Source organism: Jatropha curcas, chromosome 7 (assembly GCF_041381405.1).
Source record: "Jatropha curcas cultivar XTBG-Jc1 chromosome 7, XTBG_Jcur_1.0, whole genome shotgun sequence".
Lineage (NCBI taxonomy): Eukaryota > Viridiplantae > Streptophyta > Magnoliopsida > Malpighiales > Euphorbiaceae > Jatropha > Jatropha curcas.
The window spans coordinates 1,158,468-1,180,010 of NC_143157.1; the positions used below are offsets into that span (position 1 = coordinate 1,158,468).

General features: G+C 33.9%; 1 long non-coding RNA gene across 1 annotated transcript; it reads left to right on the forward strand.

The window, feature by feature from the left end:
* Window positions 1-18,020: 18,020 nt before the first annotated feature.
* Window positions 18,021-19,428, forward strand: LOC149494527 (uncharacterized). Its single transcript, XR_016321821.1, has 2 exons — window positions 18,021-18,368; window positions 19,224-19,428. It is a non-coding gene; the product is annotated as an uncharacterized LOC149494527 (long non-coding RNA).
* The last annotated feature ends 2,115 nt before the right edge of the window (window positions 19,429-21,543 follow it).

Below are 21,543 nucleotides of genomic sequence, written 5' to 3' on the forward strand. Positions count from 1 at the left end.
AATATAATTTTATGAAAAAGACACAATTAAACATGTTCATTAATAAGAAAAGAAAATAAATAAAATATGGATTAAACCTTAAAATACTAGTAAATTTAAGAAGCCCTAACAGGAGATATAATAAAATAATTCATACAAATACTTATGTTTCCTATTTAATGAAATTATCTACATGTTTTTTCTTTTTTTTTTTTTTCTTTGTGTAATTTCACTTGATATTTAGTTTTAAAAATGTATGCTTCTTAAAAATAAACTAAAACTTAAGTATTTAAATTTCAAATTCAGTCTACAATGTACCCGTTTACCTGCTCACGATTAAATTCCTCTTCAAATTCTTGTATTTTTCTCAACACCAACCACATTGTCTGCAGATACATCAACACAACAAGAATAAACAATGGTGATCTTATTGTTTAAACACATTCATGGCTTCATAATATATGTATACAGAAATGGAGAGAGTACCATAATTTGAGGGATTGAACGAGGAATTGTCCGTAGATATCCTTTATAAAGTGTGAACAGCCCTTCAGATTGCAGAATTTTCAAGCCACAGTCCAGGTGGCTTGTGTATGGGTATTTTCCTTGAGAATTTGGTTTCATTGCTCTCATTCGCTTGTTTATGTTAGCAGAGGGTTTCAAGATGACTGAATCGCAAAACCCTGAAACAGCACCTGCAGCTGAAGTAATGCAAAACAATAACATGTAAACCTAAATGTTCAAACTTTCTAATGCATACTGCAATTGTGACACAGCTGCGTCTTGAGTGTAGGTAATTTGGTACTAAGTATTAAGCAAAATATTGCCTACAGAATTTTTTTTCAGGATCATCTGTGGATAGTCCTAAATATAATTACAGAATGTAAATTGTAAAGATAGTGAATCAAATACATAAGGTGAATAACCAAATACAAAAAATGAACGAACATTAATTTATAACAACAAAAAAAATGCCTTGAAGAAATTGAGATTTCACTTATGTGTCAGTCACGTGGTGCTATGCCAAGAACAAATTTACTAGTGACATGCTAAACTCATTTAGATCTAGAAATTAGCTGATTGATTATGGCAAATGTAACCCATTGGTGCTCCTTAGTGTAAATGCTAGATACTATACTATTGTTGCTCAAAGGGATAAAGAATTTTTCTTTTTAAAAACGAAAAGGAAAAAGAAAAGAAACTTTGAAAGAAAGCATAATGGTACCACTTTTTGTTCAGTAATTAACAAAACAAGGTACAAGGTTATGCGTGTACTGATGTAAACTAGGTTTACTGGTTTAGACGTATCACCTCTATATACAGTCAGTATTACATGCATTAATTGTTACCAACATTATTTACACAATAATGCATCATTCCAATGGGCATGAATCCATTAAGTAGCCTGAAAAGAAACAACTAGTTTTTAATAAAGAAGAAGAATACTTACCAAGACACGCTCTAGTTCCACCTGAACCAAATAAACCCTCAAAATAACCAAGACTTCGATGATATGATGCGAACACAGCAGTTCTAGACAATATAAATGGAATTGCTAGGCTTGCATTTCTTGTCCATAATGCTGAAATCCCTTCCTTGGCACTAATTCGGTAGAGTGCTGATGGGAGCGGGTATAAAGCGGAAACAACCCTTATCGAAACCATATGAGGCAAACTAAAAACATTATCGAACAAATCAATAAACTGACCTCTTGAAGCGCAGAATCGCTCACCGGTCTTCTTTTCAGAGATCTTGGAGTCACCCACGATCTTCTGCAGTAATCCCTAACTATCTCTCTTTTGGAACTCTCTGAGTGGCAGAGAATAGAATAACGTGTGTCCCTTTTATTCTTAGGGTTTTCCAATCTTATATTAAAAAACCTCTCTTCGATAGGAAGATATTTTTTAATATAAAATAAATTAAATAAAAAATTATTTAATTAAAATAAAATCAATTATTTTAAAACTAAATAATTTATCTATTATTTAATACACCCTTAACTTTCCAAATAATTAGGGCACTACAGGGACCGCAGGAATAAAATAAATCAGGCTACTAATTATAATAAGAACCTATGTAGACCAACATATTCTTATTATAATTAATCATGAATTATTCCACTAAAAACTCATGACTGAACTCCTTATTTATTTTACTATTCCACAACATAATAAAATAATGTTCCCCATGTTAAGATTACAGATGCTGTCATTTAAATAACTTACTGACAATTTATTTAAATCACAATATAACTTTAAGATTGTCGCTCAACTTATTTCATGTGTCGGATTCAATATCCACTTGCAGGGTTTACACTATGAAACCTTATAAGCTTACTTAAAGTGCATCATCAATCTCTAAACCGAGACATGGATTCTATCATTAATTAATATTTCACAAACACAAAATATCTTTGCCCAATTCACCGAGAATATTATTCCAATAATGAAACTCACCCTTTAATGAATCAAAGCACAAGACAATCAATGTTTGCTCATATTAAAATAAATCAAGATTAAGAACAATAAACATTATTTCTAATGTCCTAGAGAATATGTTTAACAGTCAGTACTAAACATCCATTCTCTACTTGGTCCAATTAAATACATACAAAATGTACTAATCACAATTATTGTTCATATGCTAATAACATTTATTTAATGCAAATTTCCAATTAAATACAAAGAAATAATTGTCAATAGAAAATCATTCATAGCTATACTATTACATATGCATGGTTAATAGTATATCTCTATCAATCTCCCACTTAGACTCATAACCATGCATCTATAACTTTAACTCCCATTCCTTCTACATGACTGTCAAAAGTCTTTGCTGGTAAGCTTTTTGTAAAAGGATCTGCCAGGTTGTTTTCCGATGCAATCTTTGTCACTATCACATCTCCCCTTTGAACTATGTCTCGTATCAAATGATACTTCCTCTCAATGTGTTTTGCCCTTTTATGGCTTCGTGGCTCCTTCGAGTTTGCAACTGCCCCACTATTATCACAATAAAGTGTAATAGGCAATTGCACTGAAGAAACTACGCCTAGATCCATAAGGAAGTTCCTAAGCCATACAGCTTCCTTTGCAGCTTCAGAAGCTGCCACATATTCAGCTTCCATGGTGGAGTCAGCAACACAAGTTTGCTTAATACTCCTCCAACTTATGGCTCCACCTCCCAAGACAAAAACATTACCAGAGGTTGACTTCCGAGAGTCCTTATCAGTCTGAAAATCTGAATCTGTATACCCAATGGGTACAAGATCGTCAGATTGATAAACTAACATATAATCCCTAGTCCTTTTCAAGTACTTGATTATATGCTTGACTGCAGTCCAGTGTTCTCGCCCAGGATTAGATTGAAATCTGCTAACCATGCCAACAGCAAAACAGATATCAGGTCTGGTACACAACATTGCATACATAAGGATTCCAACTGCAGAAGCATATGGAACTGCCTTCATGTTCTCTATCTCCTCAGGTGTCTTAGGACATTGGTCCTTAGATAGAGTGATTCCATGTCTAAAGGGAAGAAAACCCTTCTTGGAATCCTGCATGCTGAAACGAGCAAGAATGGTATCAATATAAAGTGCTTGAGATAAGCCAATCATCCTTTTCTTGCGATCTCGCATAAGCTTAATCCCAAGAATATGAGCAGCCTCTCCCAAATCCTTCATATCAAAACGTTGGGATAGCCAATCTTTGACAGAATTCAACATACCTACACAATTCCCTATAAGTAGAATATCATCCACATATAGTACCAGAAAAACAACCTTACTACCATTCCATTTCTTATACACACAAGACTCATCATGACACTGATTAAAGCCAAAACTTTTGATCGCCTGGTCAAAACAAGTATTCCATGACCTAGATGCTTGTTTAAGCCCATAAATGGACCTATTCAATTTGCAAAGCAAATTTTCTTGTCCATTGTTTATGAAACCTTCTGGTTGCTTCATATAGATGCATTCATCAAGACTTCCATTTAGGAAAGCTGTCTTGACATCCATTTGCCAAATCTCATAATCATAATGAGCTGCAATGGATAGAAGAGTTCTAATAGACTTTAGCATGGCTACCGGCGAAAAAGTTTCCTCATAATCGATCCCTTCTTTCTGAGTAAACCCTTTCGCAACAAGCCTTGCCTTATAAGTTTGCACTTTACCGTCTATACCCCTCTTTTTCTTATAGATCCACTTACATCCGATGGGTTTAACCCCTTCAGGTGGTTCTACAAGTTCCCAGACTTGATTAGAGTACATGGACTCCATCTCAGATTTCATAGCTACAAGCCACTTATCAGCATCTTTATCTTGTAGTGCTTCATCGTAACAGACAGGTTCAATATTCACTTCTTCAGGGATTCTATCAAAAGCTTCTCCCAAAAGTGTATATCGAACCGGTGGTCGTCTAATTCTCCCACTACGACGAAGTACTACAGGTTCTGCAATCACACCTTCATTTTGCTGTGGCTGTAAAGCCGGCAAGTCCATGACTGGTGGGACTACATCTTGATCATGTTCTGGAACTTCAACATGTCTGTCATCACCAGGAGGCAATGAAATGTTAGAAGCCCCAACATTGTGCTCCTGTATATTTGGATCAACAGCTGCCACTTCAGTTTCTACATAACTCCCACTACTTTCAGGTGGTAGTGAAATGTTAGGTACTGAATATTCAGGCTGATGTTGATTTACTGGTCGACTAACATTTCTTCCACTACGACTAGGCAATGGAATGTCAGCTCCAACCATTGATGGTTTAGGTTGTTGTTCTAATGGAAAGGTTCTAGTTGGTATATTTTCTCCTCTCAATTCATACAAGGCTAATCGACTTTTGGGAATATGGTTTTTAATATAGTCTTCCTCAAGATAATGTGCATTGGTGCTAACAATGACCGTTTTATCTTGAGAACTATAAAATAAACCACCTTTCGTTCCTCTAGGATATCCAATAAAGAAGCATAAGTCTGTTTTTGATTCCAACTTATCTGCTTTCCCTTTCAGCACATGGGCTGGACAACCCCACATCCGAACATGTCTTAGACTTGGCTTTCGCCCAGTCCACAGTTCTGTGGGAGTTTTAGGTACTGACTTAGATGGAACCAAATTCAGAATATATGCTGCCGTTTCTATGGCATACCCCCAAAACGAAATGGGCAAATCTGAATAACTCATCATTGATCTAACCATTTCCATAAGCGTCCTATTTCTTCTTTCTGCTACACCATTCTGTTGTGGCATACCAGGTGCAGACAACTGTGAAGTAATTCCTTGTTCTGATAAATAAGTAATGAATTCCCTAGAGAGGTATTCGCCACCACGGTCAGACCGTAACGACTTGATATATTTTCCATGTCGTTTCTCCGTTTCTGCCTTGAACTCTTTGAATTTCTCAAAGCATTCAGACTTACGGCGCAACAGGTAAATGTATCCATATCTTGAGTAATCATCTGTGAAAATCACAAAATACTCAAAACCACCCCTAGCTTGGACACTCATTGGACCACACAAATCAGAATGAATTAATTCAAGTACATCATTAGTTCTATTACCCTTTATAGGAAAAGGCCTCTTAGTCATTTTACCTTCTAAACAAGATTCACAGGTTGGTAGTGCCTCCACTTTCAATGAACTCAATGGTCCATCCTTGACCAACCTAGAAATCCTATCTAAATTAATATGACCAAGCCTTAAATGCCACAAATAGGTATGACTAAATTCAATAGGACGTTTTCTTTTCAATGGAACAATGACATCAAAGTCATTAACTTCAGAATTAGGAATTTGCAATTCAGGTGAAACTTTGAGAATAAAAAGATCATCAATCATTGAGCCAGAACATATCATTTGTTTTCTAAATTTAATAACGACAGAATCATCATAAAATTCATTAAAACAAACCGAATATCCATTCTTGCTCAAACTAGAAACTGAAATTAAATTCCTTCTAATTGAAGGTACATATAAAACATCCTTCAAAAACAAAGTTCTATTATTCTCAAAATTCAAAGAAACATTTCCTATAGCTAGAACTGCAACTTCTGTGCCATCTCCCAGAAAAATGCTTACATCTCCTTTATTTAGCTGACGAGTTACCTGAAACCCCTGCAATGAATTGCAGACATGATTAGTGGCTCCAGAATCTACACACCATTGGAGTGTAGTCAACACCGCTAAACAAGTTTCAACTATCAGCATATAAAACAGAGACATACCTTGCTTTTTCTTGGCTAACCAGGTTGGACATTGTGACTTCCAGTGCCCAGGTTGCTTGCAGTGAAAACACTTACCCTTAGGCTTTTTCACAGCAACACTTGCACTAGTAGATGCACCACTTGTTTTAGGCTTAGTCTTGTGAGCATTTTTCTTCTTCTTACCCTTGTTCTGGGCAGAAGAAGAACCTCGCTCAACATTAAGCACAACAGGTGTAGCTCCTTGCTTAATGATAGTCTCAGCAGCCACCAGCTCATTCAACAACTTAGACAGAGTGAAATCCATCTTATTCATGTTATAGTTCAAACGAAACTGCTGAAAACTGGCTGGCAAAGTGTTCAAGATCATTTCTATCTGTGTAGCATTGTCAACCTCAGCACCAAGAACCTCCATGTCATTCAGAAGACTCATCATCTTCAAGACATGAGTTCTAACTGGAGTTCCCTCCTCCATTTTGGAAGTAAGAATCTCCCTCAGTGCATTTTGCCTTGCTGCACTAGTTTGATCTCCAAACATCTCCTTGAGATTTTCGAGCATGTCAAAAGCTGTGTCCATCTTCTGATGCTGATGTTGCAAAACATTTGACACAGAAGCCAAAATGTAACATCGCGCCATCTCATCAGCTTTAACCCATTTCTGGTAAGCTCTGGTGACCTCCTCAGAGGCACCCTCACCGGGTTTTTCAGGACAAACTTCAGTAAGCACAAACTTATACTCCTCAGCAGTAAGCAAAATGTCCAAATTCCTCTTCCAGTCAACATAGTTTGGACCCTCAAGTTTGTTTTGGGTTAAGATGTTTGCAAGGGGACTGAATGATGCCATTTCTATTTCATGCATTAAACAAAAAAGCATATCAATAATAAACATTGAATAAATCAAATTGCAAATATACAACTTTGATATCACAATTCAAAAAAAAATACACATTCACAACATTCATGAATAGCAACCTCGATGGGAGAATTCAACCAATCACATGTTTTGCATATTATAATTAGATAAGACCGGCACATACTACTCGATGGGAGATAACATGCCTCTTAAATTAACATTAATGTGTGAGAAAATATTACATCTAATTCATGTCACTAATTAATTTACTCAGATGGAGAGTTAAATCAATACAGACAAATTAGACTAGCTCAGTAATTATATTAAAACATGACATCTTCCGATGGGGAAGAAATGCAAATAATTACAACTAGAAAGTAATAAAAAACCACTCACAAATTAATTCATATAATTAAAATAAATTAATTATAATCAAAATTGCAAAATAATATATTTTTAAGACAATTTTGCAAATAAAATTAACATTTTTTTGGTTGAAAATGTTAAAATTTAGTGTTCTGGTCTATTTATGCAAATAAATTAAAACATTCTGGGTTTATCTTGCAAAAACAGAAACATTCTGGGCCATTTCGCAAATTTCAGAACTTGTTTGGACTATTTTGCATAAAACAGAAACTATTGGGCCAAAATTGCAAAAATCGGAAAACATCTAGGCAATTTTAATAATACCAGAAACAATCAGGGTCACTTTATAATTTAAATAACTCCAGGAGGCTAAAACGGAATAACTGATACTTTCTGGGTCAAAATATAAAAAATTAAAGTTCAGGGATTAAAATATAATAAACAGAAGATCCAGGGTCAAAAAATAAAAACTTAAAGATCAGGGGTCAAAATATAAAATTTAACAAATTGAGGGACCAGAAGGGAAATTTGGCAAGCAGCAGCTTCTTCTTCACGAAGAAGCCCTAGCCGCCGCCCCTTTTTCCCTTCAACCTGCATTAACGCTGCTGGCCGGCTTTTTTTTTTTTTTTTTTTTTTTTTTTTCTTGCCCCTCTACTGATCTTCAAAACAAAAATAAAATTTTGTCTTTTCTTGCCCCTCTCCTGTTCATCGAAACAACACCCAAAATATATATATATATATATATATGCTTTTTTTTTTATATATATTAATTGCCCATTAAAAACTACAGTTTCAAAAAAAATTTGTATCAGGTACTGCACTTTTGTGCTGCTGTCCTTCAAAAACTCTTGAAGCTCTCTTAACCATGTACCAATCAAACAATCAAAACAGATAATAGATACACGATTGAAACATGACAAAATAGCCACCATCATACAGTTTCGTATGGCTCTGATACCAATTGATGGGAGCGGGTATAAAGCGGAAACAACCCTTATCGAAACCATATGAGGCAAACTAAAAACATTATCGAACAAATCAATAAACTGACCTCTTGAAGCGCAGAATCGCTCACCGGTCTTCTTTTCAGAGATCTTGGAGTCACCCACGATCTTCTGCAGTAATCCCTAACTATCTCTCTTTTGGAACTCTCTGAGTGGCAGAGAATAGAATAACGTGTGTCCCTTTTATTCTTAGGGTTTTCCAATCTTATATTAAAAAACCTCTCTTCGATAGGAAGATATTTTTTAATATAAAATAAATTAAATAAAAAATTATTTAATTAAAATAAAATCAATTATTTTAAAACTAAATAATTTATCTATTATTTAATACACCCTTAACTTTCCAAATAATTAGGGCACTACAGGGACCGCAGGAATAAAATAAATCAGGCTACTAATTATAATAAGAACCTATGTAAACCAACATATTCTTATTATAATTAATCATGAATTATTCCACTAAAAACTCATGACTGAACTCCTTATTTATTTTACTATTCCACAACATAATAAAATAATGTTCCCCATGTTAAGATTACAGATGCTGTCATTTAAATAACTTACTGACAATTTATTTAAATCACAATATAACTTTAAGATTGTCGCTCAACTTATTTCATGTGTCGGATTCAATATCCACCTGCAGGGTTTACACTATGAAACCTTATAAGCTTACTTAAAGTGCATCATCAATCTCTAAACCGAGACATGGATTCTATCATTAATTAATATTTCACAAACACAAAATATCTTTGCCCAATTCATTAATTAATTTGGTACTAAGTATTAAGCAAAATATTGCCTACAGAATTTTTTTTCAGGATCATCTGTGGATAGTCCTAAATATAATTACAGAATGTAAATTGTAAAGATAGTGAATCAAATACATAAGGTGAATAACCAAATACAAAAAATGAACGAACATTAATTTATAACAACAAAAAAAATGCCTTGAAGAAATTGAGATTTCACTTATGTGTCAGTCACGTGGTGCTATGCCAAGAACAAATTTACTAGTGACATGCTAAACTCATTTAGATCTAGAAATTAGCTGATTGATTATGGCAAATGTAACCCATTGGTGCTCCTTAGTGTAAATGCTAGATACTATACTATTGTTGCTCAAAGGGATAAAGAATTTTTCTTTTTAAAAACGAAAAGGAAAAAGAAAAGAAACTTTGAAAGAAAGCATAATGGTACCACTTTTTGTTCAGTAATTAACAAAACAAGGTACAAGGTTATGCGTGTACTGATGTAAACTAGGTTTACTGGTTTAGACGTATCACCTCTATATACAGTCAGTATTACATGCATTAATTGTTACCAACATTATTTACACAATAATGCATCATTCCAATGGGCATGAATCCATTAAGTAGCCTGAAAAGAAACAACTAGTTTTTAATAAAGAAGAAGAATACTTACCAAGACACGCTCTAGTTCCACCTGAACCAAATAAACCCTCAAAATAACCAAGACTTCGATGATATGATGCGAACACAGCAGTTCTAGACAATATAAATGGAATTGCTAGGCTTGCATTTCTTGTCCATAATGCTGAAATCCCTTCCTTGGCACTAATTCGGTAGAGTGCATCATAAACATTTCTGTAGTGTTTCTCAACTGGTAGATGTGAATCAGCCAACATACAAATTTTTGCTGTAATGTATGGAGCAGTTACACTGTGCCCGATTACCGAAGCAAGCAGGCCACAACTAACTTCCTGGTAGAAACTAAGTGGCATGCCATTATTGGTAACAATTGCTCTTCTAGTCAAAATCCTAACAAAACCAAAGACATTACCTATTTGCTTAGCCAGAAGTTTCAGATCACTCAACACATTTGAATGTACAAATAGGGAAATATATATATATATATATATATATATATATATATATAAGCAAAAGAAACTCCATATGCACAAGCATTAGAAAAATTGCAATTTTCCTTTTTGACAAGTTGGAGAAAAAAGAAATCCTCACAGAAAAAGCTAAGATAAGAATGGAAATTCATCGTGTTCATATATATTCTAGGTAGAAGAAGACTTACTCAAATAATCCCAATGTGATAGAGTTCATTGTATTGAAAACCGGAAATGCAACTCGGAATAACTGCATAGATCAGGGTCATTAATTGTTAAACACAAGAGCAAACCTAATGAGAAAAATTAATTTGAAGTGAAGAGGATGTTATAATAAACTATTTTATCTAGTTTACAGATAACATAGAAGTAAAGAGAGCGCTTTAACATACAAGAAATCCCTCATGCATAAGGATATTGATATCATTAACTTATATAAGCATGCATCAGTATAAAGAATTCTGGAATAGACAAACTCACAGAATGTAGCTAAATTACTGACCTACTTTACATGCGAGCATTAATAAGATATTATAGGCAACAAAGTACAATACGGTAAATACATTAGTTTCTCAAGCAAGCATCTTGAAATAGTATGGTCATAAGTTGTTAGGCCCTGTCAAATTTCAAGTGAGATGACTATGAGATTTAGACAAACACCTACAACTTGCATTCATACTCAAGTCTGAATGTAATAAGCTCAAACTAGTACTAATTTGACCATACATATGTTATTGATCCTAGTTGCAAGGTAAGAGACTTGAATTCCACATTGAAAGTATGAGTTTTTAACATTGCCTTCGAATGAACTTGGGCTTTCTTTTCAGAGTTAGCTCTTCTAAGTCATATCAATTGGTATAAAAGCCAACCTATGGAATAAATAAATTCTTGCAATATCATCAAACTTCAGAAATGATTCTAGTTATTTCTATTGATAGGACTGAACTGAATTCTTATATAAGAATTGTTCCAAATACAATGTAAATTAATACTAAATGGAATTTTTCTTGAAGTGTCATAAATAACTAACCAAATATTTGTCCAAGTTTTCTTAAATTGAAATCTTGAGAAATCAAATTTAGAATGACTTATTTATCATACTTAAATTTTTTTTTTTTTTCAATAAATCATCTCATTTCCAAACATAAGAATTGACAAGATGGAATTGATTTGAATTGAGTTCCTGTGAAACTCGACCTTTTTTTTATTTTTTAACTTCAATGAATTGAATTCTACCAATGATATAGTTCTCAAATAAAAGAATTGGGAGAGTAAAATAGAATTCTTGCAGAATTTGGAAGAGATACCTTGAGATCAGCCTTGAGAATTTCAGGGCTCTTCAGCAGCTTCTTGAGCTTCTCATCTTTAATTCTTGATGCAATGCACCACTCAGCACCAATAGGTATGAACAGGTAGGAGATATCTGCAGTTACAGATGCTATCCCTGCTTTAACAAACGGCTTTAACGATCCAATCAAACCCAAAGAGGAAGAAGATCCAACACTATCATTATTCTTCTTATTATTTTCCATCTTCTTCTTCTTCTTCTTGTCTACTACAAAGCTCAATTTCCCTCATTGCACACCCACGCCATTTACAATCACAACTCACGCTAACTATATGAACTATCTCTCTATCCAAATGACGAAAATGTTGTACGAACACAGATTGTGAATTGTGATATTTTGTATTTATAGGCAAATTAAAACGTCGTCGTTGTTGTTATTATTAGCCCAATCAATCTCAATCGTCCAAACTTTTCTTTTTGACCTGTTTGAGTGGAACCCTAACGCTATTTTCTAAATAAAATAATAGAAAAAAAAGAAGGAAAAAATCCAATATTACTATGAAAATTAAAATTTTATTTTTGTATTTTAACACTATATATAATATTACCTTTGCATTTTTAGAAATAAGTAGTTGTCCGTATCATTTGGCTCTGTTACTGTGCTATGTCTTTTCAAATTTCATGTTTTTTTTAAGAAATAAATATTATTTTATTTTTTATTTTCTCAAAATTAACTATATTGTCTCATAATTATTAATTATTTTATTCTTATATTTTTTTTAAATTAATTAATTAGTTTATTTTATATTTAATAAAAAGCACAAAAAGTATAGAACGATAAAATAGTGTAAGCGATACAAAAGATAATAACAAATTGATGTATTTTTTAAAATACATGAGGCAAAGTCATTTATTTTAATTAAGGGTATGCATGGATCCAGTTGGATTATGTACTTTCCAGTCACATTTCAAAATATCGAAATAAAAAAAAAGATAGAGTCTCAATCTCATCTCAATGTGTATGTAGTCTCATCTCATTCTATCCCAAAAAAATAGAACGCGACAAGACTTGAATTTGGGTTTATAGAGCAGAACAGGATGGATCAAGCTGGAAATTAATTAGAATTTCTCATAGTCTTATTAAATTACTTTTCATAACAAAAAAGATAAAATTATTGTATTCATATTCTTTAAACTGATTTAAATTTGATACTTACTTAATTTAATCATGAGTATCATCTGAAAAATAAATAATAAAGCATTAAACATTCCAATAGTTCAGTAATCCGATTAATTAAAATTAATATTGATTAGTCTTTTCATTTTATGTTTAATAAAAAAAATTATTCAAAAAGATTTACTTAACACATACAATAGAATAACAGATGAAAAACCTATATTGAAAAATATGTTTAATTAATCGAAACAACCCGAATTTTTATTTTCAAAAATTTTTCAATTAAATTTAATAAACCGACAGCCTAGAAATTTATTTCAATATTTTAATGCGAACACTGTGAGAAACCGAACCGAAAACCGATTGAAAAAGTCAAAAACCAATCGAAAATCAAAGATTTGGGTCGAATCGAACCGAATCGAACCGGTTCGACCCAAACCATCTAGAAAATTTGCTTTCTTTTTTTTCCCAGCGCTGCACCTCTCTACTCCTCACCATCACAGCAGCGCCTCCTCCTTCCTCTTCTTCTTTCTTCTTTCTTTCTTTCTTTCTTTCTTTCCCTTTCCTTCTTCCTCTCTTCTTCTTTCTTGCTGTGACTGCGCCTGCGCCTGCGTCGACCTTAGCCAGCAACAGCAAAGGCGCGATCCACAGCCAGTCGCACCATCTCCATCGCGCGCAGCACCGCCTCGCCGCTCCTCCGCGTGCCACAGCCAGCGGCTCCGCCTGCAGCAGCGCTTCATCCTCGGCTAGATCGAGCGGTCTCAGGTGGTCTAGCTACTCCAGCACGACTCCAGCCACCTGCTTGCAGTCCCAGTGCGCGCAGTTTAGATCCAGCACGCGTGCAAGTCCGATCTACAATTTGCGACAGAAATTAATAAATTTGGGATCGCCCGGGTCCATCTAGTGCTCTTCCAGGACAACATCAAAGCTAGAACTTCGTTCTCCACCACTGTGAGTAATAATAAATAATGCATATCAACATGCATTTGCATAGCATTTTTTTTTACAAACCTTTTATATATATATATATATATATATATATATATATATATATATATATATATATATATATTTGTATTTATATTAAAGCTCATATTTATTTTATGTTGCATAATTGTATATTTGGATGTATTTGGTGTAGTACGTTGAAAGAATTGTTTGAATAATTGTGTTGTGCATATATTGTGATTTGTTTGTGTGGAATTGGGATGAAGTGGGTCACCATGGGACTGTGAGACCGTACCGTTATATAGATCCAATATGATTACCGTTAGCCGGGTAAATGGGAGATCGGCACCCCCGTGTGCACCTACCGTTACCGTTACCGTTAACCACGGGTTGGCTTCTCGTTGTTGCGCACCGGACAGTCTAGATTTGATCGCAGCCCACAGGGTGGCCTCCTGTTGTGAGCGCTTGATGATCTAGATTGGATGGAGACCACCGGGTTGCCTCCTGTTGGTATGAAAAAGAAAAGAGAGGATAGAAAAAAAAAATGAGAGGGCTGGTCAAGTGAGGATTAGACCGGTCGGCCAGTATGGGGGATCGGCTCCCTAGTGCACATGTAAGAGGATGAGCCATGTGGGAGGACGGCTCATCGGGGGTTCGGTGACTCCACTGACTAATTTCCACGTGACGTGATTATTTGAAGGTGATATTGTTTGTGGGTGCTGATATGATGCCATATGATTGACTGTTGTGTGTACATTCAGTCTTTTAGGGTGCATATGTGTGACTGTTTGTGATGTGTATTATTTATTATTATTCACTGAATTGCAAAACTCACCTCCCAAATAAATCTCCCAGGTACTAGGAAGTTGCCGGTTCGACTGAAGCTCTGCACTCTTCTCCGCAGAGTTATAAATGTAAAATTTGTATTCCTGTTATTTAATTTGGACTGTATAAATTATATTTTTATCTGACTATTATTGAACTCCGCAGTTATAGGGTTGTGTATTTAAATTGGGCCTTATTGTTAGCACTACGCTATAAATTAATTATTGTGTAATTAGCTGTAGGTGAACCAGTAAGCCCATATTGTGATTATGATTTATTATGAACAGGCCCTGGTTAAATTTTTATGTATCATTTGAGATTGGGTCAGATGTTTGAAAATTTTATAAAACTTATATCTTAAGTCATATGGGCTTACTGTTTTGTTGAAATTAGGAGAATCATGTAGACAGATTGAATAATTTAGGCTTACTACGGGCCTCGGGGGCCTTAAGCTTACCTAGCCCTAGTGCCGGTCCGGCCCACGGAAACGAGTCGTGACAAAGGTGGTATCAGAGCATAAGTTCATAAGTCTAGATGTAACTGCGGAGTAATTCCTGTCATGTCTTGACATTGTCTTCCTTGCTTTCCCCTTCAGCGTTATTCGCAGTTAGGTTAAAGTCAAGTTGTTTAGTATAATTAAATTTGTATCCTAGTCCTTTAGAGATGTGATTTGGTTACTAATGCTAAGGGGATGATTTAAAAAAAAAAAAAAAAAAAAAAAAAAAGCCCTCTATGGAATAAATAATATTCATATATAATTTAAGTATGTAAGAAGATAAGTTACATATGATTAATAAGTTGAAGTCAAATACTGTAAGTATGTATAGGTGTGCTTGCGGAATTGAGAATGAGTTGCTAATTATTTAACAAGAGAACTAAATGATTCGGATTCGAGGACATTAGAATCTATTTAAATAGAGTATTGAATCAGTATATGTATTTGATGAAATTTACCTGATGTTGGTTGGTGGAATTTATTGTAATTATTAAGATAAATATTTTTTTTCTGGCTATAATAATTGGTGATGAGTATTTTTCATAAAGAATAATATTGGTGGAATTATTATATGAAGAGAGTTTTATTTATGAGTAATTACTGCTTGGTGGGATAAAGTGTATTGTAGCATTCATCAGCTATTTCTTTTCAAGTGTATGGATGTAGGGAATAATATAAATTATTGTGGTTATAAGAAAAGTAAATTGTGATTCTTAGTAAAAGATAAACTACTCTAATCATGATGTACTTAGTGGTGGATATTCTGTGGCTTGTGGCATTTTATGATTTAATATGGTATAAATAAGAATTAAAGCTAATGGTATTTAGTCTTTTGATGTTTAACATAGTTGTTGCTCACTCGATGATATATAAATTACAAACAATGATTTTTGTTTAACGGGAGATTCTATGATCCGAGGAACGACTCTATAAGAGAATTATGTAAATAGTGGACTATGATGATTAAATGTATTGATGAATGACATCGGACATGGAGAGTAATTGTCCAATTATTGAATTGATGTTATACTAAATTAGATAAGTAAGGTTGGATCTAGTCCTGTTATTGTATAGATATTAAGAGAAGAATCAATTACAGAAACGTGAAGAGTATAAATTAATATGATTTAAATGAGGATAGTCAGTATTTAGAGGTTTAATAAATTAGGGATTATGGGTAACAAGATTCGATGAAAATAGGAATAATGATACTTCAGCGGATTTAAGATAAAGACTTCTATATTTTGGGATTTCATGAGAGTAGAAAAATTTTGGTTTACAAGTCATGAAAGAGTTATGGATCCATGTGAAATATAATTAAGATCCTAGTACATGTAGGATGTTTAATAAGCCACACTAAGCTTATGGACCAAGTATAATAAAACAAAAGTAAAAGATAGCAAAGGAAATTAGTGGTTTTGAGATTGAAATGCTATTATATTCGATGATAATTATGTTAGGAAAATTATAGCTTGAATATAATTTGAATTAATTTGAACATAATTTGAATATAAAGAATAGAGGAGGATAATGTTTGTATAATTAAACAAGTTCTTGTTATCTCTTGGAGTATAGAAGAAAGTGAATGTTAAGAAAATTAAATAATCAGGAATAGTAATTTTATGATGTAATTAAACAAATAATTGATAATGTTATAACCAACCTTATGAGGTGAGTTAATCGGGTCCTTGCAAGGTGAGTTTCGAGAATTTTGTGGTTCATATATAGTAAATTTAGAATCTGAAAAGAGATCAAATGTAGGAAGCTACTGAATGTCTTGTGATAAACAAATAGATAAATGATTTGAGGATTGTAATCCCGATGACGAAAGAACTTAGTACTTATATTCAGAAAGAAAGATAGACTTTCTACTTGAGAGAAAGAGATAAGCAATTTTTTTTACTTCTGTAACTTGATAGCATCTAGTTAGAAAATAGTTTTATGAGTTATATTAATTGAACCCATATATTGAGCTTATAAATGTATAAGTGTTATTAATAGTAATAACTGAGAATAAGAATTGATAAAGGATCATGGGGCTTAGCTTGAGATGACAACAAATGTGAATGAATGTAATTTCTTGGTGCAAGTGATTAGAATAAGAAATTTCTATTAATTAGTGCAACTTTTGCAAGTTACTTGTTTTATTAGATAAAGAAGGAAAGTTATATTTATGTCCTTATTAGAACATAAAGGTAATTATAGTATTTTCATTCATTAGTAAGCAAGCTGAGTTTTAATTTACTATTTGTATGGAACAATGAAACTTGGTATAAGAAGGAATAGGTGAATATTAGTGTCGAATATGTGCTTTAGGTTATGAATATTTGACTTGACTTGACGACTTGTAAATATAGTACAACTTAAGTTTAAATTAACTATGGTAATAAGGTAGGTAACTTTGGGGCTAGATTCATCTCATAATCATCCTACCCTCCCTATAAATTAAAGTTTCTTCCCATTGGTTTGTCTTCATAAATTTATTAAAAATTGCTTCCACCGGTCTGACTAACGAACTCAAAAATATTTATCTCATATTCTTGATTCATCCTTCTATCTGCTCAACAGCATTATGTGAGAAGTACAGCCACCATTGTCGTAAACAATTGTTGCATCCTAGTTCTTGTTATTTTCAAAATTCGAGGACGAATTTTTTTTAAGGGGGGAAGACTGAAACAACCCGAATTTTTATTTTCAAAAATTTTTCAATTAAATTTAATAAACCGACAGCCTGAAAATTTATTTCAATATTTTAATGCGAACACTATGAGAAACTGAACCGAAAACCGATTGAAAAAGCCGAAAACCAATCGAAAATCAAAGATTTGGGTCGAATCGAACCGAATCGAACCGGTTCGACCCAAACCATCTAGAAAATTCCCTTTCTTTTTTTTTCCAGCGCTGCACCTCTCTACTCCTCACCATCACAGCAGCGCCTCCTCCTTCCTCTTCTTCTTTCTTCTTTCTTTCTTTCTTTCCCTTTCCTTCTTCCTCTCTTCTTCTTTCTTGCTGTGACTGCGCCTGCGCCTGCGTCGACCTTAGCCAGCAACAGCAGAGGCGCGATCCACAGCCAGTCGCACCATCTCCATCGCGCGCAGCACCGCCTCGCCGCTCCTCCGCGCGCCACAGCCAGCGGCTCCGCCTGCAGCAGCGCTTCATCCTCGGTCAGATCGCGCGGTCTCAGGTGGTCTAGCTACTCCAGCACGACTCCAGCCACTTGCTTGCAGTCCTAGTGCGCGCAGTTTAGATCCAGCACGCGTGCAAGTCCGATCTACAATTTGCGACAGAAATTAATAAATTTGGGATCGCCCGGGTCCATCTAGTGCTCCTCCAGGACAACATCAAAGCTAGAACTTCGCTCTCCACCACTGTGAGTAATAATAAATAATGCATATCAACATGCATTTGCATAGCATTTTTTTTTACAAACCTTATATATATATATATATATATATATATATATATATATATATATATATATATATATATATATATATATTTATATTAAAGCTCATATTTATTTTATGTTGCATAATTGTATATTTGGATGTATTTGGTGTAGTACGTTGAAAGAATTGTTTGAATAATTGTGCTGTGCATATATTGTGATTTGTTTGTGTGGAATTGGGATGAAGTGGGTCACCATGGGACTGTGAGACCGTACCGTTATATAGATCCAATATGATTACCGTTAGCCGGGTAAATGGGAGATCGGCGCCCCCGTGTGCACCTACCGTTACCGTTACCGTTAACCACGGGTTGGCTTCTCGTTGTTGCGCACCGGACAGTCTAGATTTGATCGCAGCCCGCAGGGTGGCCTCCTGTTGTGAGCGCTTGATGATCTAGATTGGATGGAGACCACCGGGTTGCCTCCTGTTGGTATGAAAAAGAAAAGAGAGGATAGAAAAAAAAAAATGAGAGGGCTGGTCAAGTGAGGATTAGACCGGTCGGCCAGTATGGGGGATCAGCTCCCTGGTGCACATGTGAGAGGATGAGCCATGTGGGAGGACGGCTCATCGGGGGTTCGGTGATATTGTTTGTGGGTGCTGATATGATGTGATTATTTGAAGGTGATATTGTTTGTGGGTGCTGATATGATGCCATATGATTGACTGTTGTGTGTACATTCAGTCTTTTAGGGTGCATATGTGTGACTGTTTGTGATGTGTATTATTTATTATTATTCACTGAGTTGCAAAACTCACCTCCCAAACAAATCTCCCAGGTACTAGGAAGTTGCCGGTTCGACTGAAGCTCTGCACTCTTCTCCGCAGAGTTATAAATGTAAAATTTGTATTCCTGTTATCTAATTTGGACTGTATAAATTATATTTTTATCTGACTATTATTGAACTCCGCAGTTATAGGGTTGTGTATTTAAATTGGGCTTTATTGTTAGCACTACGCTATAAATTAATTATTGTGTAATTAGCTGTAGGTGAACCAGTAAGCCCATATTGTGATTATGATTTATTATGAATAGGCCCTGGTTAAATTTTTATGTATCATTTGAGATTGGGTCAGATGTTTGAAAATTTTATAAAACTTATATCTTAAGTCATATGGGCTTACTGTTTTGTTGAAATTAGGAGAATCATGTAGACATATTGAATAATTTAGGCTTACTACGGGCCTCGGGGGCCTTAAGCTTACCTAGGCCCTAGTGCCGGTCCAGCCCACGAAAACGGGTCGTGACATTAATTAATTGATCATTTTATATTTACCAAATATATATATATATATATATATATATATATATATATATATATATATATATATATATATATATATATATATATATATATATATATATATATATATATATATTCATACTATTATTACCCTAACAAGTAACTTGTATCATAAGAAAAACTAAATATAAAAAAATGAAATAATTTTCATGACCATAATTTGAAATTCATAAAAAAGACGACTAGAATTTTAAAGAAAAAAATGAGATGAGAATTTTCAATTTTTGGGATGTGACAGAATGAGATTGAATTTGGATCGGTGTGGGTCAATTTTGATAAAAAACCAGTCACGTTTCATAGTTACTTTCAGGACGAGATTAGTAAATTAGTATCTGGTTTTTCTCAGGACGAAAAATTAGCAACGGGTCCGAATTCCCGCAGTCTCGTACACACCCCTAATTTTGATAATACAAAGATAAATAGTAAATTTTTTTTTCCAAAAAGCTATTTTTTTGTTATTGAGAATTGAGTCTTTGATCTTGTTTATAAAAATTAAAAATGTCAAATTTAACATTTTAGACCAATTTAACCCCCTAAATTCATTTAGAAGGATTTGAAAAAATCAATTTTGACCTTTTAAATCAATTTAGTCCCTAAACTTATTTTGATTTCTGCAAATCAATGAATTGATTCAATTTAACAGAGGTGACATTTATCTTTTCTTGTTTTTCACTTTTATATAGACGTTTAAAATATATAAAAGCTCATTTCTTCCAATACAATAAATTCACAAAACATATGTATAATTTTAATTTGTTCGACATGAAAAATATTTCATATATAATAAAACCAATAATAAAGCTTAGTTTAAAATGTTGGAATTAATATATATATAGACAACCATTAGCCAAGGTAAGGAGGGATAAATATTTTATTTTTGCCAACGAAGTTTCTGATGCAAAAAGCCTTGTCCTTAAATCAATATAAGACATCTAAAAAGTCTATCTTCGATCACTTGGTCTTCACCAACTCACCCTTTCTCAAAACTAATAACAATACGTCCGTTAGTGGTGGGTTAGCTTATAGAAGAGGCCTTCTTAGAGACAACGTTGGTAGCTGGAAAAGTTTTGCAGCAAAATTTGATACCTGCTCAGTTCCTCATGCAAAGTTGTGGGTAGTGTTAGAAGCTTTGAAGATGGCCAGAATGTTGGGCATTCAAAATCTCCATGTGAAATGCAACAATCTTTTAGTGGTTCAACTCATTATAGGTAGAGTTCAATCATCAGGAGGTGTAGCAGCTTATATTAGCGATCAAGAATCTCTCGCAGCAGTTCCTAAGGTACAAAGTGTTGATTTTTTTTTGTCTAAAATTGCAGTTCCTGACTCGAGCTCTCATACAAGTTTCACTCCACAACCGATATAGACTTTGCCAAAAGACAAATACTAGTCGAAATATGATCTTAGCACTCCTCACAGCTTATGTTACATCCTAGCAGTGTTGTTAAAATCCGGCCTAGATATTGAACCGGCTAAATAATCGAATGAATGGTCATTGGTTTAATCAATGGATAGTGGGTAATAAAAGTATTAATAATATATATTAATTAAATAAGTATAATTTAAAATAATTATAATATAATAAAAAAAATTAATATTTAAAACATGATCCAGGTTAATCTAGTTTGTATAGGTTCATTTATTCAATCTGGTTTTCTTTCTTAAATGATTCAAAAATAAAATTGATCCGATTTTGAGGTCGATTTATCCATCGAGTCGGGTCAGATTTAATAATTATGCTTCCTATTCAACCACTGATAGAATGTCAATGAGTCGAGCTAAGCTTAAATTTTACAGG